Raw genomic sequence first — 22503 nt, forward strand, 5'->3', positions numbered from 1 at the left:
GAACTGTTTGGGTTGCACAACCAACACCCCAAACAGGATGACAGCAGTTATCAGGAAGTGTTACGTGAGATTAGAGAAACTGTAAGTTTAGGGGAGGCACTAATAGCGTATTTCAGCTACGTATGGACTGCAGCCACACCTCACTGTGATACAGATATGCAGCAAAAGACTCTTTGTAGAAGACTTGGTCTCAAAAACAAAAGAAAAGATAAACTTCTGGACTTGATCTTGCTTTGTGCACAAGAAGGGGGTAGCCATAGAGAAGTCACACTGTAGCAGGTTTAACATGGTATACAGAGAGAGCAGAAATCCAATATGCTCCACATGGATATTCAGCCTAAAGAGATGGAACAATATGAAAATGAGTCAAGCTAGACAAGGGGTGGAGAAGGGCATAGAGCAGTCAAAAACAAATAAAAACACCATGAGAATCCTGGAGAATCTCAAACAGTCATAGACTGTTTTGGGTTGGAAAGGACCTTAAAGATCATCTAGTTCCAATCCTCCCCTGCCGTGAGGAGGAGCACCTTCCAGGAGACCAGGTTGCTCAAAGCCTCATCCAGCATGGTACTTATAGGGTGCCTGTCCTTGCTTCCACCCTCTCTAGGCTTCATTTCTATGTTGGAGTTTGTTCAGGTGCTCCTTGTTCGTCCCCACAGTCCACCAGACATCCTCTTTGTCAGGTGCATCTCTCATGAATTTGGAGAAGGAAATTCTGCAGTATTAACCAGCTTTCTGGGGCTCCTCTTACCTCCAAGGCTTTATCTCATGGTACTCTACCAAGAAGATCCTTGAAGAGGCCAAATTCTGCTCTCCTGAAGCCCAGCGTAGTGAGTGTGCTGTGCACCCTCCTCACTGCCTTAAGGATCTTGAACTTCACCACTTTATGGTCACTGAAGCCAAAGCTGTCATCCAGCTTCACATTCCCCACCAGCCCTCCCTCTTGATGAGAACAAGGTCCAGCATAGCAACTCCCCTTGTTTTCTCCTCCATCGCTTGGAGAAGGAAGTTATCACCAACACATTCCAGTAACCTCCCGGATTGCTTATGTCTTGCTGTGTTGTTTCTCCAAGAGGTATCAGGGTGGTTGAAGTCCCCCATGAGGAGCAGGGCTTGTAAACATGAGGCTGCTTCAATCTGTCTATAGACATATCTGCTCTATCTTTCAGGTCAGGCAGCCTGTAGCAGACACCCACTATAATGTCACCTGTCCCTTTAATCCTGAACAGTAAGCTCTCAATCAGCTTCTCATCCATCCCAAGCAGAGCTCTATGAACTCCAGCTGGTCACTGACACAGAGGGAGGCATCTCCTCCTCATCTCCACTGCCTGTTAGAAATGGAGGTAAAATGCGACATAATTCAAAAATAAAGAGCTGCTTCAGAAACTAACTTGCATAGCTCAAGGTAAAGAGACTAGCAAGTTGGTTGGTATTTGAGAAATAGGAAGTTCAGTCAAATAAGGGAAACACTAAAGCCCATAAATCATGGCAGGTGGAATGTAAAGAGGAAATGCTGATAATTTGAAAAATAACTCCAGTAGTATTTCAGTCTTCTTAAACTACAGTGCTCCCCCAAGTACATTAAAAGTCAGAATCAGACTAGGGAACTGCTACAGCTGGTTAATGGTAAAGGTGTAAAAAAGCATGGGGACAATAAGAGAACAACAGGAAGCCCTGTAATTTCCTTGCATTGTTTTTAACTGTTGAAGATGATGTGGAGTAATCAAGACCTCACACCTTTGCCACAGATTGGTCAGAAGAGTGAGATGAATTTGAAGAAAACATACAGAAGCCTCAGACCCAGACTAGATTTCAGTAAATCATTGGGACCAGGTGGTGTTAACCCATGAGTCTTGAAGGAGCTTAAACATGAAATTGCAGGAGTGCTGGCCAAGGTGTGTAACAGGCCATTGTAAACAGCCACGTGTCAGAGGACTGACAGGGCACCAGATGCCACTGTGCTTCCCAGCTGGAGAATGGCTCCAGAGGGAGCGAGAACTACTAACCAGTGACTCACCTCCACACCACACAGTGTGGAATAAGGAATAATATCACTGAGCACATGAACAAGAGCTAGTCTGGGGGAAAAAACATGGGCTCTGCATGAAAAATACTGACATAGAAATCTGTGGATGCAATAGCATCTGCTGGCAAAGCTGCTCGAAACAGACACAAAAGGGCACTTCTCACATCCACTTTGGTGGTGCCTAAAGGATTCCCAGCTTCAGCTATTCTGTCTGAAGTGTTCTTTATTTTACATGCTCCTCATTCCATAATAACCCTCTTTTTAGTTTGCTTTTATACCACAAGAAATTTCAAGGTTTATCCTTGCAAAGCATCTCCACTAAGGTTTATCCCATGCTCATTCAAAACCTTAGTTCTGACTGCATTTACATTAGTATGTCCTCTCTAGATGTGTCCTTTAATTTGCTTTGGCTTAGAAAAGGCTTCTGCAGAGTAGCCTATCCATAAAGATAATGTAGCTTTATGTGGCCTATAGCATTTAGCTGTATAGGTTGTCACTCTTCCCCTTGGCAGACTCAAATTAGTTCTGTGCAAGGTCCTTTGAGATCCCACTCTCTCCGTAAGAGCCTGAAGGAACTGAAGAAAACCTGCCTCCATAGCTATAGAGAAAATTGTTCCTTCCCCAAACCACTTATATGCAAGATCCAGCTTTCCAAGCACCAGTCCTTCTGTGGTTTACCTTGAACTTCACAGGAACTCATTAAACTGAAAAAAAGACATTATGCTACCCTGTCTTTTGGCTCCAAAAGGGAAATGTGCATACACAGGTAATGTCCTGTCACATAATTTCTTAGTGGTTGTTATGATTGTTATGCACAGCTATGACTGTGCAAAAATACACTTAATATCACTATAATATATTAAGGAAGTAGTAATAATATATTGCATGAAGTAATTGCATAACACATATATAATGCTGACAAATTTATTTAAGCAAATTAAGAATACTTCAGAAGAGGTATTTTTCAGCTATCTTGGATTGAAATGTTCACTGTTGGAAGTCTAATTTAAATTTTTATGATTACATTATGATAACCATTGTGAACTCAGTACTAAAAGTATATAGCCCTAGAAGTCCATACAAGCACCAATTAATCTATCCTGAGATTCTCAGAGCAAGAAAATGTGTTTACCATGGAATATATTATTAGTGCTCTGTTTAAAAAAGGTACTTTCCCACAGGGCAGAGTTTTCCTCAGACTGGAGTCTGAAGAATGCTGATGATGCCTCAATCTCCTTACTAATTGGATTCACAGGCTCAGAGAAAAGAATATTGGTTATTATCTGTCACTTGGTTATGGAGATCCACAAGTCTCAGCCTGAAGATGCTGTGGTTGTACATTTCCCACCCCTGATTCATCCAGATGAATAATTACCAGTCACTTCCCATTGAGAAGGGGGAAAATGCTGTTCTACTTTTATTTGCTAGCAATACACCATATATTTAAGTAAATATTGATTTTCTAATCTCTAAGATAAAGTACCACAGAACGGCAATTTTGAAATGGTGATAGTGCATAAAGCACCACAAGCTCCATTAACCTGTTCCTCCTTCCCTGTGCTAAGGTTTGTTGTCAGTCTGGGTAGCCCAATTCCTGAATATTTGATTTTTTATTTTTATCTGATTGAACTCCAAACCCCAAATAATTTCACATCATGTCTACCTATCTTCTAGCATTCTCTGACATTGAATGAACAGAGCTTCCCCCCATTTTTAATACCACCGTTTATGAAATTAAATAGTAAATATGTTGGGCAGGAACAACATCTTGTTTTCATCCATATCCTGCCTAGCTCTGTCAATATAAAAGCACTCAAGTTTTTTATTATGTGGCTGCCCTGGGTTCAGCAGTAACAGTCATTTTTTCTCCTTCTTAGTAGCTGGTGCAGTGCTGTGGTTTTGACTTTCGGCCTGGGAACAGTGCCGATAACACCGATGTTTTTAGTTGCTGCTCAAATGTTTTGGTCTGGCCAAGGACTTTGTGAGCCTCATGCTCTGCCAGGGAGGAGGGGAAGCCGGGAGGAAGCAGAAACAGGACACCTGACCCAAACTAGCCAAAGAAGTATTCCATACCACAGCACGTCATGCCCAGGATGTAACTGAAAGTTACCCAGAAGGGCTAGTTCACTGCGGGATGGGGTGAGGTGCTGTATTCTCTTCCCTTGTTATTTCCTTTATCATTATTATTATTGGTGGTAGCAGTAGTGATTTCTGTTATACCTTAGTTACTAAACTGTTCTTACCTCAATCTGTGGCAGTTACATTATTTTTGATTCTCCTCCCCAGACCTCCGGGAGCAGGGGGGAAAGGGCAAGAAGGGGGGGAGTGAGAGAGAAACTGCGTGGCTGATTTATGGCTGACTGGGTTTAAACCACAACAGTGGCTCAGTTTATTTGCAGGTATACATGAAACATATCAGGCAAGTTGTGCTGACAGCAAATAAAGACTGGATCAAATATTAGTAAATTCCTTTAAAGGTTAGCAAAAACGTTATAGCTTGAACATCCACCCAGAAATCACAGAATATCAGGCATTTCCCCAAATGGGGACTTCACAGCAACATCACATACCTGGGTTTAAGTATGAAACAAAAATGATTTCATGAAGAGGGAATAGAATCATAGAATCATAGAATAGTTAAGGTTGGAAAGGACCTTAAAATCATCCAGTTCCACCCCCCCGTCATGGGCAGGGACACCTCACACTAAACCACGTCACTCAAGGCTCTGTCCAACCTGGCCTTGAACACTGCCAGGGATGGAGCATTCACAACCTCCCTGGGCAACCCATTCCAGTGCCTCACCACCCTAACAGGAAAGAACTTCTTCCTTATATCCAATCTAAACTTCCCCTGTTTAAGTTTTAACGCGTTACCCCTTGTCCTGTCACTACAGTCCCTCATGAAGAGTCCCTCCCCAGCATCCCTAGAGGCCCCCTTCAGATACTGGAAGGCTGCTAGGAGGTCTCCACGCAGCCTTCTCTTCTCCAGGATGAACAGCCCCAACTTCCTCAGCCTGTCTTCATATGGGAGGTGCTCCAACCCCCTGATCATCCTCATGGCCCTCCTCTGGACTTGTTCCAACAGTTCCATGTCCTTTGTATGTTAAGGACACCAGAAATGCACTCAATACTCCAGGTGAGGTCTCACAAGAGCAGAGTAGAGGGGCAGGATCACCTCCTTCGACCTGTTGGTCACGCTCCTCTTGATGCAGCCCAGGATATGTTTGGCTTTCTGGGCTGCAAGTGCACACTGATGGCCCATGTTCTAAACCCCCAAGTCCTTCTCTGCCTGGCTGCTCTGAATCTCTTCTCTACCCAACCTGTAGCTGTGCCTGGGATTGCTCTGACCCAGGTGTAGGACCTTGCCCTTGGCATGGTAAAGTTTATGAGGTTGGCATCAGCCCACCTCACAAGTGTGTCAAGGTCCCTCTGGATGGCATTCCTTCCCTCCACCAAACCACACAGCTTGGTGTCATTGGCAAACTTGCTGAGGGCGCACTCAATCCCAGTGTCCATGTCAGCGACAAAGATGTTGAACAAGACCGGTCCCAAAACCGATCCCTGAGGAGCACCACTCGTTACTGGTCTCCAGCTGGACATTGAACCATTGACCACAACTCTTTGTGTGCGGCCATCCAGCCAGTTCTTTATCCACAGAGTGGTCCATCCATCAAATTGATGTTGCTCCAATTTAGAGACAAGGATGTCGTGTGGGACAGCGTCGAATGCTTTGCACAAGTCCAGGTAGATGACATCAACTGCTCTACCCCTGTCCATCACTTCTGTAGCCCCATCATAGAAGGCCACCAAATTGGTCAGGCAGGATTTCCCCTTAGTGAAGCCATGCTGGTTGTCACCAAGCACCTTGTTGTTTTTCATGTGCCTTAGCATGCCTTCCAGGAGAATCTGCTCCAAGATTTTGCCAGGCACAGAGGTGAGACTGACTGCTCTGTAATTCCCTGGGTCATCCATTTTCCATTCTTGAAAATGGGGGTTATATTTCCCTTTTTCTAGTGGTCAGGAACTTCACCTGACTGCCATGATTTTTCAAATATGATGGACAGTGGCTTAGCAACTTCATTTGCCAGCTCCTTCAGGAGCCGCAGATGGATTTCATCAGGACCCACGGACTTGTGTACGTTCAGGTTCTTAAGATGGTCTCAAACCAGACCCTCTCCTACAGTGGGCACACAGTCTTCATTCTCACAATCCCTGCATCTGCCTTCCGAGACTTGGGTGGTTTGGTCAGAGCCTTCGCCAGTGAAGACCGAGACAAAGAAGTCATTCAGAACCTCAGCCTTCTCCAAATCCTGTGTAGCCAGTTCTCCCGAGAGCTTCCTGAGGGGGCCTACATTCTCCCTAGTCCGTTTTTTATTTGCTATGTACGTGTAGAATCCCTTCCTGTTATCTTTAATACCCCTAGATAAGTTTAATTCGAACTGGGCCTTAGCTTTCCTAACCTGGTCCCTAGCTTCCTGGACAACATTCTTGTATTCTTCCCAGCCCACCTGTCCTTGCTTCCACCTTTTATAAGCCTCTTTTTCCCTTCGAATTTTCCTCAGCAGTTCCTTATCCATCCAAGGAGGTCTCCTGGCCCTCCTGCTGCAGTTCCTTCTAGTTGGGATGCAACACTCCTGAGCTTGTAGCAGGTGATCCTTGAATATCAACCAAGAGTCTTGGGCCCCCCTGCCCTCTAGGGCTGTATCCCATAGAACCTTACTAAGCAGGTTCCTGAAGAGGCCAAACTCTGCTCTCCTGAAGTCCGGGCAGTGAGCTTGTGTCGTGGTTTAAAACCAGTCAGGCAGCTCGTTCACTCACACCACCCCCTTCTTGCCCTCCCCCTACTCCCGGAGGGATGGAGAGGAGAATTGAAAAGAATACGACTCCCACGGGTTGAGATAAGAACAGTTTAGTAACTAAGGTATAACACAAATCACTACTGCTACCACCAATGATAACAATGATAAAGGAAATAACAAGGGAAGAGAATACAACACCTCACCACCAGCCAACAGATAACTCACCCTCCAGCCTGACCAAGCACCAACCGATACCTCGTCCAACCCCGCAGTCCCAGCCCTTCCAGGTAACTCTCAATTACATCCTGGGCATGACGTGCTGTGGTATGGAATACTTCTTTGGTCAGTTTGGGTCAGGCGTCCTGTCTCTGCTTCCTCCTGGCTTCCCCTCCTCCCTGGCAGACCATAAGGCTCACAAAGTCCTTGGCCAGACTAAAACATTTGAATGGTAACTAAAAAACATCAGTGTTACCAGTTCTGTTCCCAGGCCGAAAGTCAAAACACAGCACTGCACCAGCTACCAAGAAGGAGAAAAATGACTGCTACTGCTGAACCCAGGACAGCTTGTTGCACACTCTTCTCACTGTCCTGACGACCTCAAACTAGACCATGTCATAATCGCTGCATCCAAGGCTGCCCTGGAGCATCACATTTCCAACGAGCCCTTCCCTGTTGGTGAGCACGAGGTCAAGCATGGCACCTCTCCTTGTTGGCTCCTCTATCACTTGCAGAAGGAAGTTGTCTTCCACACAATTGAGGAACCTCCTGGATTGCTTGTGCCAGGCCGTACCGTCCTTCCAACAGATGTCAGGGTGGTTGAAGTCCCCCATAAGGACAAGGGCCTGTGAGCATGAGGCTTTTCCTATCTGTCTATGGAATGCTTCATCCACAGGTTCTCCTTGATCCGGCAGTCTGTAACAGATCCCCACAGTAATGTCTCCCATAGCTATATTCCCTTTAACCCTGACCCACAAACTCTCTGTGGACTGCTCACCTGTCCCCAGACAGAGTTCCATACTCTCCAGCCTATCCCTAACATAAATAGCAACTTCCCCTCCCTGTCTGCTGGGCCTGTCTTTTCTAAAGAGCCTGTAACCTTCCATTCCAACACTCCAGTCATAGGAGCCATCCCACCACAAGACTAATTTGGCAAGTCAATAACTAGACAAAAGAAACTTCAACCCAGACACTTCCCCTCCCTTGGGCCCTATAAAGCACTTTTTTGACTGTATTTTCTCATCCTTGAGAAGAGACAAAATCTCACCTCCCCATTCCTCATAACTGAATGAATTTTTACCAAAACAAGTGCAGCCTTTTCACTGCATGGTCATCACCTAAGCAAGAGGAGGTTGCTCATTTGGCCTTAGCCTTCAGTTTCTCCACAGATGATGTTACAGAAGCCTTTTTTCACAACAGTTTTCAGACCACAGGGCTATCTGACTGTATCTGTATGTTTGCACACACACACATGAATATTTTTCTAAATAAAATCATACATGGAAAAGATGTTACAGACTTCACTGCTCTTCACTTTAGCATTGTTTTTTTTTCTATCTTGCACTTGCAAATCATTTAATGTTTTACCAAATGCACTGGGAAGGCACTATCTTGAGCAGGATTTGGGGCTGAAGTGGGTTCAGCACTGGATGTTTTCATAATGAACTAAGGCTTCACTAAAGTCTACCATATGAGGGCTGCACACTGTGACCATGGTAAGGTTCTTCACTGGATAAAGTGCTCGTTGTCTCTGTGCTCACTTATGAAAAGTTGTCTGAGCCAGGATCCTCTTCAGGAAATGTGTGTTAAGACATCCCCACTCTGCTTTTCTGCAGTGAGGTGGAAAAGGATTTGTCTGAACCTGCATTTGCAGGGCTGACTTAACACATCGCCAGACCAGCTATAAATCTTGCTGGAACTAGAAACGTGAAAGTAAAGCCAACACTGGCAGATCAAAAGCTGTTTTGTTTTATGGATAAACATGAGTAAGTTAAAGCAGCATTAGTAGAACCTAATGATAATATTATTGATATATATATATATATGATAACATCATTGAAAACAAAAATCACCTATCCATCTTGACAGCACTGACAGTATTGGTGCTACATGTGGGCAAAGTCTTTATAGTTGTATTATCAGTGCAGAGATTAGGGACACACAGAGACACCACAGATATTAGGTTTTTAGGGAAGCCCAGAAACATGCATACTCTGTTTGCTTTTACCTGACCAAAGTTACTTAAAAAAAAACACCCAACTTTAAAAAGAGTAAGACTAAACAATGAGCTAAAAATTTTTCATGCCAAGCCCTTCCTTTTCAGAAATGTGGACTTGGTTTTGTCTTTTTTTTCTCTGACAGATTCTATGGAATGCTATACCAGAATAAGTTCCACAAAGAGAAACCAAAATGCCCTAACAAAGAGTGCTTCAGCAACCATGAACTTCACTAATGCAGATGTAGATAATAGTCTCAATATATTTCACCATGAATTATTTGTCCATCTATAAAATATTGCACCCTTCTTCCTTTCCATGTGTATCCCATCATGATGAGAAACTTCATGTTTACTTCAATTAAATCCTGTAGAGCTGGAAGAAATTCATAGGTCTTAGACAGGTCTATTTGGCCTGTGTATGGGACAGTTAGGGTATAAAATTACAGCTACCAAGATCTGACACCGAAGAATGAAATGTCCCTGAAGACCAGGAATGAAAAACACACAGATCAAGAAGTGACCAGTGAACTTCAGCTTTAGGAATCAGGCCTCTTATTTAAGGGCATCCCATTCAACTTAGCTGCCTACTTACCACCAGTTTGTATTGCAGAAGGTTAGGAGCAGTTTACACACAGCAATTAGCTTTGTTTATGAGCCTGTCAATCAGTAGGATAGAAAACACCTGTGACTGGTTAACATAGAAAGAAACATGCATGACTATTACCCTCTTTGCGGTAGAAGAAATGCAGATATAATGAGATGTAATTCCAGCCACCAAATAAGTGAAGAAAAGGTAGGCATCCAAAGCTTGAAGTCAATCTGAAAGAGTATTCAATTTGGAATTAATTAAAAGATGTGTAGATGTGGCACTTAGGGACATGACTTAGTGGTGGACTTGTCAATGCTGGCTTAATGGCTGGACTCAATGATCTTAAAGGTCTTTTCCAACCTAAATGATCCTATGATTCCATGATTCTTCTTTCTAAAATCTGTACTCATAATGCAATAAGAAGAGCAATTGAATAGGCACATTGACTAACGGTTCTGCTCTGATGATTAAATGGCTGTTGCTAACAATGTCTATTTAGTCAACAGTGCTGTTATTTGATGTAGCTGTTATACTTCATAATTTAAACTCTGGTAAGGCAGAGAAAGTAGTTCAAGTTCATACATTCATAGATAACTGATAACCTATTTTGAGTTCTGAACAGCAAGCTCACTTTGCCAGGGAAATTCATAAAAGCAGCTAAGAATCAAGATCCATATTATCATTCAACCAGCACTAACAAGGACATGTAAGTATGATATTACTATGGCTTAATGTTGCTATGTATCAGCTGGGCATCAGCTGCACTAAAACACACAGGAGGTTTATTTTCTAATGATGCCGCTGATTTTTTTCATAGTAATACTAGTGACAGTAGTTCTACAAGGACAGAAGATTTTGGTTTTGACCAGAGTCAGACATAAAACACCAGAAGGAAGTCAAATCCTTGCCTGAAACAGCTTTTAGCTTAATTAAAGGAAAGACAGAGGAATGCAACATGAATGCAATCGAGTTAACTGAATGTGTGCAAGCTCACTTTGCAGCAAAGCAGAAACAGGTGACAAGGACCAGTCACAATTTGCTGGCATGATGGGTGCTCCACAGCTGGTGGACACTACCAGCCATCTGCCATTGCTCACATGTAAATCCAGCTCAGTTCCTCTGCAACAGGTATGGGCACAAACACACTGGTTGGTTTTGGCAAGAGTTAGAGGAGTGGCATGAACTCTACAGGGTCTCAAATAAACCCTGATGTAAGCAAAACAGAGCAGTCTCAGCTTCTGTGGTCAGCAATATCAGCCAAACAGAAAAAAATACTACTGCACTGGCTAGCATAGCAAAGGAAAGGATTGTAACTTTTACAACTCTAATGATTTTTAGATTAAAAATTAAATTATACAAGAAGCAGAAAATATTAAAAATCCATGTGGAGGCTATCTGTTTGGAGAGGATGTAGACATCTGAACTCTGTGGACCTTCAGTGATAAAGTTCGTGTCCTACAGTTACCATTGATCTTGCTGTCACTATGTTATTAAGGAGTTGTAATGCAGTAATTGTGCTACAGCAGCTAGGAGGAAAAGTGTCATTTCATGTGTATAAGGAGTTTCTGAATATACTTGATCATATAGTTAGCTCATAATCTGTTATCCTTTCTGTGCCTCAGACTTGGACTTACTAAATTCAGTGGAAAAAATGTAGAGACGCTTGTTCAGGTGTGAGTGAGTAAAACTCTAGTAACCTCCACCATGCATCTGGGAGAGATATAGCTAAAACCAGTGTGAAAAGAAACTAAGTCACAATGTCTACTGGAGGAATCTAACTTTGGTATTCCCATAGGTACATGAAATGAAATGTAATTTCTCCTTTAGCTTGACAGCAGTAGGATTCAGTGATTCATCTTTGTGCTTCCTAGATTAGTGCATTCATTCATTTCTCATCTGTACTAGGTCATGTGTGCATTTCTGCTTCTGAGGCCAAATTGTTTTTGCCATCCATACTAAAATAATCTGCTTCCCCCGGCAGAGGTCAAGGAACAGGGTGAAGTATGCAATGAGAAGACAGAGATTAATAATTAAAATAATTATATTTTCAATAATCTATGTAATACACAGTATATATATAGCATATAATGTACAATATAAAAGGATGCATTAGGAAAGTGTGAGGAGACGGCAAGAAGGTCAAACACCAAAACTCACCCAAGAGATTGCGCAGCAGGGAAAGGGGTCCATCCAATCTTCCAAACTGTGCTCATGTCCCAAAATGTGAATACACTGAAAGCAACAAAAATTCTTGCAAGGTCATATGGAAGCCCTGGGGAAAAAGAAAATTACTGGCCATGTCTAAATTAGGCAATAGTTAGCAGCGAGTGTGTGTTTTGTCATCCCTCCTAAAAGCAATGCCAATAGACTGCTTCTATCAAATTAAGTAAAAAAACCCTGAAACACCTTGTTCAGTAATTAGCTCATAGTGAGCATTAACTTGACCCTTTAGCAAGCACAAAACCATAATATATAATACATCCCTTCCTGGTATTGAAGTTCAATGAGAATTTTGCCATTAGCTTCAAACAGAAAGAGAGCTCAGTCTCCTACTGCTTTGCTTATATCAATCTTTCCTTGGTTCCCCTCACTAGACCTTGTTTTAGCCAACCTCCTGCCTGTCCACTTCCTCTGCCATTCTGGTCACAAGCCCTCCTGACCTGGTGGTCTGCAGTATCAGTCTTTGCTGCCTGATTCCCATAAGCAATACCCATCACCATGTTTTATCAGTCCTTTCTGCACTCTGAGCTCCCAGCATGATGCTTCACAGAGGAAAGCGGCAAATTCATTTGACATCGTGGAATGATTCAGCTAGCACGTTTCCTTCCACTGCCTGCAACAGCTGGATGCTAAAAGGCACCCAAACAAACATGCTGAAAGTGCAGGCCTGCAAGTCACATTAGATGTGGGATTTAATGGAGCATGGTGGCTTGGAGGCTCATAAATAACCCCTATACCACCTTCACCACCGCATTTTAGTTCCACAACCCAGAAACCTATTAAAGATAAGTAATTATCACCACACCTCCCCAGGAAGCATTCTCCACAAAATGGTCCTCAGACAGATTAATGCTTCCTTTTTTTGCAATAAAGTCTTGATTTTAAATTTTTGGTACAATTAAGGAGCACTGTAAAACATTTTTATTATCTTTTTATTCAGACTGAGAGACAATTATTGCACCGTTTGTATATGCAGCAACCTATTCAAGTATTAGTTATTTTCCTTGCTATTAGCTTCTGCTTTAAATTGCATGATAAAGAATTATGGACACATTTGTGATCCCACAGTGTTTGTTTTCAATTTTTATGGCATGGCAACACAAATGAAAAGAGACAGCTAATGGCCTGGCAAGGAGGACATGTGGTCTCACTGGGAAGGCTGCAATGACAGGTATGAGCTCTCGTTAAAGAGGCACGATGAGCAGGCATTGATTTTCCAAAGAAAAATACTTCTTTTTTTTTTAATCCTTCTAAAGATATCTTCCTGTAATTATCTGGTGCCGTGTTCATTCTATAAGTGTTAATTGGAACAAGTTTTCATTTGCACAAGTGGCAGCTCAGGATATCCTCTCACACTGCAACAGCTCCGGGCTACACAAAGGAGAGAATATGCAGCACAGCGTCTGCCCTTCACAGGATCAGAACTTTGTGTACTAACATCTAGAAGTGGCCAAGCAGCAGACAAGGCTATCACCAGGGACCCAAATTGCTAAGGACAGATTTGTGAACACAACAACCAGGGCTATATCTATTCTAGTAAGTGAAATGGGCCAGGGACCATTCTCCAGCCTGGAGGCCAACTGGCATAGCACAGCTTTCATCCCTTTGGCTAAACTCTCTTATCTTCAAAAACAAAGTGGCTGCATTCAGGCTGTTTATTGGGCACTGTCCTGGGTTTCTGCTCTCTTCCCAGCCGTGCTTGAGTGTTTTCTTGGAAAGCGCTAATTGCAGCAAGCCAAAACTCTGCTAAGTCTGGGCTAACAACAGTGAAGCTGAGCACACACCCCTGCACATGCCCATCATCTGACACATTTAAGTCTACAGGTATAAGCATAACCATGGAAACTACTCTGAATATTTGTGCAGAAGAGGCTCATGGATGAAGAATGAACCCGGCACTGTAGATTTGCAATGTGAAGTGCACTTACAGAGCTTTATAAGAACTTGATGGATTGTAGCTGTAAAGTGCTGCTTAACTGTGAAAATGAGTTATTTCTGTGCTCTCCTACCATCAACACAGTTTTTAGAAATTATATGCCCTTTTATGTACTCGGTAAGGGGAAATAATTGCTTAATGGTGACTTTAAGAAATGAAGATGGCTCTCAAGAAATAGTAAACAGCAGTAGCCTTTCTTTTACCCTCTCCTTTGGTGATAAGGACTCAACAGCCTCATAGTTAGGAAGACACGTTAGTGGCCATATTTCCACTCAACCAGCATAAGCTGTTCCAAAACACTGTGCCTGTAACACCCTCACAGACACATCAGCTATGCCCCTCCTTCCCTCCAATGGCCCTGCCAGCATGGCCAGAAGGTTTATAGTGACCAAGTAACCTGAATTTTGTGTATGCCAGGAGTCAAAGGACTTCTCTACTTCAAGCCCTGCCGTTATTGCTGAACCAGAGCAAATCCTTGCATAACCAGCAACCTTCACTGTAGATTTACAGTGATGGAGAGTAGCTATGTACTCAGGTGCCAGCCTTGATATACTGCATCTGATAAGTAAACACAAATTGCTTAGATAATTTCTGCAGCTATTCATTAGTTTGACGTGTTGTGCCTAAGCATGCAATGTTTCTTTGCAATGCTGGGAGAACTGCAAATCTAATCAGACCAATTTAGACTACAGGTTTATTTGTTGATTTCCTTTGTTTTTTTCTCTCTAACCAGAATTACCTTTTCTGGTATCCTAACTCCCTCACACACAAGATCACACACAAGATTTATGCAATTAGATGCACAACTTTCATTTCTGATTTTATATCAATTATCGATTGGTGTGCTTATTCACAAATAGTTTAATAAACCCAAATAGTCTTGTTATGGCGTGAAGAACCTACTATTGGGAAGGGAAGGGAAGGGAAGGGAAGGGGAAGGGGAGGGGAGGGGAGGGGAGGGGAGGGGAGGGGAGGGGAGGGGAGGAGAGAGAGAGAAGAGAAGAGAAGAGAGAAGAGAAGAGAAGAGAAGAGAAGAGAAGAGAAGAGAAGAGAAGAGAAGAGAAGAGAAGAGAAGAGAAGAGAAGAGAAGAGAAGAGAAAAGAGGAGAATGGAGAAGGAAGAAGGAGAAGAGTCATCCAAATGTTAGAGCATGTTATTAAGGGCATTGTCAGTGAGCATTGACCAGCTCTTTAGGAAGCCTGTCCCAGTATTTGATCAGCCTCTTGTAAAGAAATGCTTCAGAATAATATCCAGTCTAAACCTCCCCCGACATAGCTTTGAACCATTCCCATCTATCCTGTCACAAGATACTAGGATATAACCTAGAGTATAACTCAGTATAACCTTAATAACTTAATCTTTATCTTTGCTCATGTTTAAAATGTGCATTGCTAGCTAGAACCTAATTCATTGAGATATCATTGCCATGGCCTACTCTCTTGCTCTTTCTGGTCTGCTGTGGAGTCTTTATTATGGAGCTGCCAATCAGACAAAGAAATAGTCATGTTCACTTCTTTGTTATTGCTATCATCTTCTCTGGATTATGCAGCCTTTAAAAGAATTACCAGGAGATACATTTTAATGAGGTTTTGCTTTAGTTTATCGAGAGGCACATCAGAAACACCACAGAACCTGAAGACAACACAAACTGGAGACTTTCTACTAAATGTATATATATTCTTTCAGTTAACAGCCTTTCTGCTGGCAGTAGTACCTATTCATATCTTTTTACCTTCTGCTCTACCTAAAGGTTATGATCTATGTGAGCTGCCTTCTTTCCTACTCTTACAGTTTTGTCTAGTTTGCACTGTTCAGTGTGAAGCTAAAGGAGATATTTTATTTTACTGAAAAAGCAACAGAGATAAACTGCCTTTGAGAAATTTTGATAGGTAGGATGCGAAAGAGGACTCCTCTTCTGTGTTCCTTTCCTCATTTCAAGATAATTGTATGATTTTTGTTTTTATATTGTTGACACTGAATAATGATGGCAGTAGCTTTTTCATCCCAAACAAAATTCCCAGTGAAACATGTGACCTGCTAAGAAAGAATTCATCACCCTCCAAACTTGAATGTTAGGTCAAGAAGTGTTACTTAATAATCTCGTCTATAAAATCTAATGAGAAAGTCAAGAGTATGCCTTACGGAAAGGTGTAATTTAAAAAGCAGAACCTGTGCTTCTTAGAATCATAGAATAGTTAGGGTTGGAAAGGACCTTAAGACCACCTAGTTCCAACCCCCTGTCATGGGCAGGGACACCTCACACTAAACCATGTCACCCAAGGCTCTGTCCAACCCAGCCTTGAACACCTCCAGGGATGGAGCATTCACAACTTCCCTGGTCAACCGACTCCAGTGCCTCACTACCCTCACAGTAAAGAACTTCTTCTTTATATCCAATCTAAACTTTACCTGTTTAAGTTATAATCTGTTATCCCTTGTCCTATCACTACAGTCCGTAATGAAAAGTCCCTCCCCAGCATCCTTATAGACCCCCTTCAGATACTCAAATGCTGCTATGAGGTCTCCACTTCATCAGAATCACATTTATAATGCACAAGAAAAAAAAAAAATGTTTACTTTCCCGTTAATGTCTTGGCTTTTTTCTTTATGAGATTTCTTTTTGTACTGGTTTTGTCTGGGTGTCATGGATTAACCTTGGTTGGATGCCAGGTGCCCAGCAAAGCTGCTCTACCACTGCCCTCCACAGCTAGACAGGGGAGAGAGAAAAATATAAAGAAAGGTGGTGGTTTGCTACCTGCCAGGGTTAAACTATGACACTTTTCAGTGATTTCAATCCTACATTCCAGTCCAGTGTTTTCTCAAATTGCCTTACTTTCCAACTGTGGCACCACTGGGACACCGGAACTCTTTCTTTCTCCCTCACCAAAATAAAACAAAATAAAACCAGAAAAAGATGAGCAGAGAATTGTTTCCAATATAAAGATATGTCTGAACTTTTCCCATTTTCACATAAAATTGCTGAGTGAAATGATTCACTAATTTAATTCCCATTTTCTTTGCCGTGATATACTCTTTATAAAGGTTAGAAGTCCATCTGCTTATTCTTCCATCAGAGACTCAGCACAGTTCCAGCTGCAGATGTGGCAGCTCCAGTGCAGAATGAGCAACAGCTTAAACAGTCTCATTTCCAGACCAAATGTGAAAGCTTTTTCTCTTATAGAAGAAAATATATATCCCAAATTCTTATTTTGTGGACAGGTCCATAAATAAGAACACTAAACAGAGCAGGGCTGCCAGAAAAGGGAAAAAAATGTGATTCTGGGAGCCCTGATAGACATACGTCCTACTCTCAGTAACTCCCAGAATCACGTTACTTCATTTCTCATTCCAGAGAAATTTTGAAGAACACAAAACAAAGACTAAACTTCAGATGTGAAGGGTAACCCCAGCAGTGTTTGTCAATGGGACAAGGTTTGAGTCGTATTTTGCATCATGAAAAAGCAATCTTCTCAATCCCCATTCCCATTTTGGGGAGGATTTGTCCTGGGTTCAGGAGTAGCAGCCATTTTTCTGCTTAGTAGCTGATGCAGTGCTGTGGTTTTGACTTTCGGCCTGGGAACAGTGCTGATAACACCAATGTTTTTAGTTGTTGCTCAGTAATGTTTACTCTGACCAAGGACTTTCTGAATCTCATGCTCTGCCAGGGAGGAGGAAAAGCCGGGAGGAAGCAGATACAGGACACCTGACCCAAAAGCCAAACTAGCCAAAGAGGTATTCCATACCACAGCACGTCATGACCACTATATAAACTGGGGGCAGCTACCCAGTAGGGCTAGATCAGTGCTTGGGTCGGGCTGGGTATTGGTAGGCGAATGGTGAGCAGTTGTATTTTCTCTTGTTATTTCCCTTATCATTATTATTATTATTGGTGGCAGCAGTAGTGATTTGTGTTATACCTTAGTTACCAGACTGTTCTTATCTCAACCCCTAGGAGTTGCATCCTTTTGATTCTCCTGCCCATGTCTCCAGGAGTGAGGGGAGGAAAAGGGGGGAGTGAGTGAGCAGCTGCATGGCTCTGGGTTGCCGGCTGGGCTTAAACCATGACAGGGTTAAATCTTATTTTACTGAAATTGGTAATGGATTGTTTAAGTGAATGATGATGTCATTCTCAGGACCATAATGTGTGCCCATGCTCGAACCCCTTGTGCAATGAAGTGATTTGAATTTTGCTCATAGTTTTGTGCTTTGGAAATCACTGGTGCTGGAGGAAAGTGGGAACCATGCTGTGCACTGTGCTGAGCATAGCCCTGATCCCCCCAAAGCTCTGTTCTCATTTCAGTGGAACTCTACCAACATAAAGCCTCTTCTCGCAGCCACTCAGGAGATGCAGCTGACCGCTCATGTCTGAGCTGCATACCTCAGCTGCTGATCTCCTCTAAATGATGTGAATCAGGAAATAACTCTTGCTATCAGTAAGGCTTCACTGATATAAAACTTAGGTCACTAGGACCCTAGAGTACATAGACAAGACTCTTTTCAGCCATAATCACATCCATGAAAGCCCAGCAGCCCCACTGCACTTGCTGCCTACGGTGAGACAGGAATATGCTTGTGCCTTCCATCTTTCTCCTATCTCTGCCGAGCAAGCAGCACAAATGCAGAAGTCTTTTAGGGTGAATGCAGAGTCCTATCTCTGAAATAAACATGGTGCAGGGCAGCAGGACAGGATAAAAATAAATTGCATAGGGAGAACTAGAAGGCTGTTTCATTGGGGCTATTTGGCATTCCTGTGTTGTCCTGCTGTGACAGAGTCTCCTGGAGGGTAATACCAATAGAGCAGCACTCACCTGCAGCAAGCACACTGTAGTCTTCATAGACCCAGTACTGGGAAGGATCAAAACCCTTTCACTTTCCTGAGAGAAAGTTGGAAAAAATGTTATGCACTCCAAAATGGTGTACAGATCCAGGGCACTGAATAGAGCAGTGTAGGGAATATTTAGGAACTATTAAGTAAAGCAATTTCACCTCGGCTTAGTCCTTTCCCTACAGTCAGTATTCACAGTCCTCACTTTCTCTGTTTGTGTTGTGCCTGTTGGTTTCTGGTGTCCACCTATTAGTCCCCTTCATGAAAGCCTGCTTCCCTCCAAAGCTTCACTTACAGCTCTTTTTCAGACTAGCAACTAAAGCTTCTTCTTGGCCTGCACCTTAGAAGAGAAAATGACAACTAAGATATTTCCCAGGATAGTTTTTAAGATTGTTCTGGTCTTCTACATCTATCTTTACACTCTTTGTCTCTTGTTCATATAGAAAGCATCAACCCCACTGATAACTGTCTAGAGGTTTGGATGTGTTCCTAAGGCCAGTCCTGGACAACCATGCCTTATACACAGCTTTCACAGAACCCCCCACGTCCCTTTTCTATTCAATCTAGGCCACTTAAAAATAAAAGCCCTGTCTGCTGAGCAGTACCTCTTTGTGTATGGAGAGCACTCGGCTCCTCCACAGTAGGGAATGAACAGGTGCCCTTTGCAGAGGCTATCAGAAGCTTCAGCTCCATTAACTGGCTTTATTGGCCACTGAGGATTTGATACATCTTGAACACAGTATATTTTTTATCCTTTTATAACCTTTTGTAAATAAGACAATAGCCACTTTCTATTGTCTCTAGAATGGCTTCCCATCTTGGTAAAGATAAAGGAACAAATTGGCTTGCACAGCTTGTAGCTTCTCAAGAAGCTCTGGTAGAGCAAGGCAGGAATACCTGAGCAGAGACTGCCTCAGCTCTACCTTGAATAGAAAAGGTCTTTAATTCTGCCAGCATACACAAGCATCACTTTTCAAATATAAAAATCCTCCCACTAGATAATGAAAATTGGTCAAGGTCCATCAGTGTTAAGTAGAAAACAGCACTTGTTCTGCTCTCAAAGAAAGGCTGATTTGGAAGAAGTGTAGGACAGTCCTCATAAATGTCCCTTAGTTCTGGAGGTGTAGTATGTTAGCAGCTTGAGAGGGAATGAGCAGGACAAACAGATGCTAAAAAAGTCACTGGGATACTGTGGTCAGGATCTTGCAACTGAAGACCAGTCAATCAGTCTGGAAATGGTAAGAGGGAAGAAAAGCAAGGGAGCACAGCAAGAGGCCATGGGCTATTAGTGATAATAGAAAAAAGCCTGTGACAAAGCAAGGGGACTTCTACAAACTGTAGATTAAAGTCCACCTTGCTGCACTGGAGAGATGAAGCTGGTTAACCTGATATATGTTCCTGCTGTAACAGGCATAAGCACAACAGGCAGACTAGGAAGAGAGTTTGACTGGACAGCAACATTAAATTCTTTCACTTTCATTGCTGAAATATTACTGGGAAAAGATATTATAAATTGGGGAAAAAAAAAATTGTATCAGTTGCATTAATGACATTTTTCCTTGAAGAGAATACCTATAAATAATTAGTTAACAACAGAAAGGGAAAAAGGCAGGCTTCTGGTTATGTGTTTGACACATGTTAAAATTACAAGAAAACAGAGGAAAGAAAGCTGAGCTGAAATAGAAAGTCAAATGTGTTCTAAGCACTTTCTGGGGTCCATTGTGAAGAGGAATAGAGGCTAGCATAGAAAATAAATGGACTTTTTCATAGGTAAAGGTAGAAAGCAGGAAGTAACCTGTTGAAGAAGTTTGATCATAGAATCAGAATTGTTAGGGCTGGAAAGGACCTTAAAATCATCTAGTTCCAACCCCCCTGCCTTGGGCAGAGACACCTCACACTAAACCATATCACCCAAGGCTCTGTCCAACCTGGCCTTGAGCACCACCGGGGATGGAGCATTCACAACTTCCCTGGGCAACCCATTCCAGTGCCTCACCACCCTTACAGGAAAGAATTTCTTCCTTATATCCAATCTTATATCCAGTATCAGCTTTGTTGCTGAAATTTTCCTATAGAAAAGGCCAAACAGATACAGAGATCTAGTTAAACGCTGTGGATGTCAAAGCAAGAATAGCACCTTCTGAAGTACCAGAGCAGATATATGGCATCCACCTCTACAGTGTAAAGAAACAATCTTCAGGCACACACTCCTCTCAGATGAGGCTTTCTTAAATATTATGTTCCATTTTTCCCCAAAAGTGCAGTGTCACCAAAGAAGATGAAGGAAGAAGATAGAATCAGAAGGGCCCAATGGGTCGTGGGTTTCCAGACACGCAGATCCCCAAATGAGTCCTGGGTAAGACTGCATCTTCTTTTCTTTGACTGTCATTTCACTATTTCATCATCGCTTTTCCCTCTATCTTCTCTTACTCACAGTGCTATTTTGAGAGGCACAGCCTGTAAACATACCGGTTTTGTTGGGGTTTTTTTCCATGTTTCCTTATGTGTCAGTACAGCTCTATTGTTCCCTTCTTTACCTTCTTGATTCCTCCTGAGGTTTTCAGGACAGTTCTGAGAGATGCTGTTGGGTTGCCCTGTGCAAGCATCTTTGTTTCCAAACTGCTGAAGGGAAACAAACATCATCTTTAGTGTGTTTTCTGTGACTTCAGACTATTCTGTAAAAGACAAAAGTTCAATAAACCCCAGTTAGAGAAGCAGGCAATGTAGAGCACAAGCCTCTCTGTAAGTCTACAACAGCGCTCAGGATTTAATGACCCACTGAAAATTAAAAACACCCTTTTTGGGATACTTTCCCAGCTTCCCTCAAGGGAACTTTGTGTCAGAATACAAATTTAAGCCCATCTCTCCCTGAGACCTATCTCTCCCGACCACTCCCCTTTAGTGATTTACTCTGTTCAGCACAAGTAAGAAGTCTGCACAGCCATTCATCCCCCTGCCTTAGCTGTGCTTGGCCAGATAAAAAATGAAACATTTAGCAGCAGACAGTGTATTAATTTAGATATCACTGGGATTTATTCAAAAACAGAGCTGTGTTAAACATCACTTTGAAAGCCTCAGTCTTTTTTTTTTGCTCTAAGTTTTAGCACTCAAATGCATTTTTAACAGCTAACAATCGCTGTCTTTTTTAGCACGTATAACTTAGGCAACATGAAATCACTTTGTTTTCACCAAAGACCCCCTCCAGACTATTGCATGATACACCAGGTTTCAGATATGTCCAATTTAAACTAGTCAAGCTTAAAAAACGCAAACTGTCAGATTTGTTTACAGTATTTTTAACTGTATTATTCAGTATATAATTTAATAAAAGCTGTATAAATCCAAAATATGATACCTATGGTGATGCAACAGTTTTGTATCACATAAGCATTCACAATACTTAAATATGAACATTTTTTTTGTAGGAAAACTTCATTTTTTAGGGCAGTTATATGAGCGGTAGAGACCATATCACAGTAAATACCTGAATAAATAAGCACAACTAGCACCAAATACGAACACTACTCAGTCCAGCTTCCTTTGATTTTGACACAACCAGTTTTGAAAGTCACAAAGTATACCTCAATGGTGTGTCACCTGATTGTATCTAATATAAATCTAAATAAAAGGTTGTATCATTTTTAATATATCAACTTACTTAGAATGCTTTTTGGCTGCTGACACATCAGCTAGATTGCAGTAATCAATAAAAACAAAGAAAATGCTGAGATATTAGAATCTCTATAATTCCCCTAGTCAATTTTTCACACAAGTACTTAGTACCCAAGTTTTATGTCTAAACTTGCCAAGCTAAAAGTGTAATTTACATGATAATGAAATGTCAAATAAGTCTTGAGCTAGAGGTCTAGATATTTAAAGTATCTGATTTCATT

The sequence above is a fragment of the Pezoporus wallicus genome, unplaced genomic scaffold (assembly GCF_028554395.1).
Source record: "Pezoporus wallicus isolate ANWC-B61680 ecotype Strahan unplaced genomic scaffold, APGP_CSIRO_Pwel_v1 scaffold_6446, whole genome shotgun sequence".
NCBI classification, from domain to species: Eukaryota; Metazoa; Chordata; class Aves; order Psittaciformes; family Psittacidae; genus Pezoporus; species Pezoporus wallicus.